Raw genomic sequence first — 2177 nt, forward strand, 5'->3', positions numbered from 1 at the left:
AAAATCAATAGACTTTATTTTTTCAGGCACAGCAGAGTTTTAAGTGGCTTGGTGTCATGATTAACTCCTAGCTCACCTTCCTAAAAGCAATATTGGAAAAACTAAGGCAGTGGTACTTGCAAATTCAAAGGTAAATAGAGAGAGTGAGTTTTAGATAAATGGTGAAAGTCAAGGAAAACTTTACTAAACATTAAATATTGGTACTATACCTCAGCAAAGACAAAAGAAATCTCTAAGGAGAGAACAGTGCTGACCATAATGGTCTCAATAAATTTAATTCCTAACTAAGCAACCCCCAGAGTTATTGTACAAGGACTATACTTAACTATACTCTTCTTCTGTCCTTGAAAATACAATCTTCTATAATAATAAAAGCGTAATATGCTAATTAGACCAGAGGATCTTCTGGACGAAGCCAGGGCTGCAAGGAAAGCCAGGTCCCAGGTGCCTGCCAGTGGCAGGAGGGAAGCCAAGGTCCCAGGTACCAGAGGGAAGCCGGTGCTGGCAGTCGGGGGAAGGAAGGCCTACTCTTGCATGAATTTCATGTATCGGGCCTCTAGTATAAATATAAATAATGCACACACCATTTTACTTAGCAGCAAAGAAATGAGTAGTTTGTAATATCCAGCCTTTCACTATAATTCAAACAGGTCTCAAATAAGATGAGAAAAAAAATCAGGAATTTTACCCAAACTATACACAGCAAACAAAATCTAATCATGATGACGACAAATACAAAAGAGAGTTAAGTAATCAGTTTGGGGAAAAATCATCACTGAAAAAAAATGAAATTTCTACATGGATATTGATTTTTTTTTTAATGAAGGAGCTAAAGAAATTAGTTTAAAACAAGAAAATATTGGTGGGGAGAAGAGCAACACCTGCCATTCAGCCTATTACTGCCCTTGGGGGAATATGGGCCTAGTATAGCAGGTTTTGCATTTCAAAACAGCTTTATTCAGGTGAAATTGACATACAATAAGCTACTATATTTAAAGTTTTAAAATTGATGTTTGGCGATACATACCCATTAATCCATCACCACTCAAGATAGCAAGCATATCTACCCAAAATGCTTCCCCAAACCCTTTTATAATTCCTTTCTTCCACTCTTTTATATCCCTATGAAACCAACAATATATTTTACTGTATATATAAATATATGTAAATGGTTTGTTTTTCTAAGGTTTATGTCAGTTTAAGCATGTATATTGCATGTTTGTATTTTAGTCTGGCCTCCTTTACTAAGCATAGTTCTTCTAAAATTTGTCTGTGTTGTTACATGTATTGATGTTTCATTTCTTTTTATTGTGGAGTAGTATTCCATTGTATAGGTATACTATAATTTTTTTATTTGTTCACTTGATTATGGATATCAAGTGGTTTGTTTCCCCATTTGGGTTGTTACCAAATTTGGGCTCTTAATAAAGCTACTGTTAACATTCATGTGAAATGTTTGCTTTAATTTCCCTTGATTTAATACCTAAGAGTGGAATGCCCAGATCATGTGCTAGATGTATATTTAACTTTTCAGAAACTGCCAATCATTTTTTTAAAGGAGTTTTTACCATTGTATGTACCCACCAGCAATGTATGAGAGTTCCACTTAGTATATTCTCACCAATATTTGTTGTTATCTTTTCATTTTACTGGTGTCTTTTGAAGAGCACATAATTTTGATGAAGTTCAAATTGCCAGTTTGTTTTTATGGATTTTTCTTTTGGTTTCATAGCTAAGAAATCTTTGCCTAACTCCAGGTCACTAAGATTTATTCCTGTTTTCTTCTATGAGTTTTATAGTTTTAGCTCTTAAGATTTAGGTCTATGATTCATTTGAAATTATTTTTGTATATGGTGGGAAGGATGGATTGATTTTGTTAGGGGTTTGTTTTGTTTTTTTGTTTTTGCATATGGACATCCAGTTGACCCAGCACAATTTATTGAAAAGATTATCCTTTTTCCACTGACTTGCTTTTACACCTTTGTTGAAAATCAATAATTCAGATTTTTACAGACTTACTTTTGCTCTTATATCTAATAAGTTTTAAATTCAGTAGTATTAGTCCTCCAACTTTGTTTTTTTTATTTTCTCTTTTTGTTTTTTCTTTTTCATTTTATTTATTTTTTCTTTTAGAAGCAAAGCCTTTTTTTTTAAGTTTCTTTATATGATGAATGACA

At 32.9% G+C, this 2177-nt stretch overlaps 1 protein-coding gene across 8 annotated transcripts in view; it reads left to right on the forward strand.

The window, feature by feature from the left end:
- The window catches only part of PTPN4 (protein tyrosine phosphatase, non-receptor type 4), a 219190-nt gene that overhangs the window by 113467 nt on the left and 103546 nt on the right, over positions 1-2177 (forward strand). The window lies entirely within an intron of this gene.

The sequence above is a fragment of the Myotis davidii genome, unplaced genomic scaffold, assembly GCF_000327345.1.
Source record: "Myotis davidii unplaced genomic scaffold, ASM32734v1 scaffold3, whole genome shotgun sequence".
NCBI lineage: Eukaryota > Metazoa > Chordata > Mammalia > Chiroptera > Vespertilionidae > Myotis > Myotis davidii.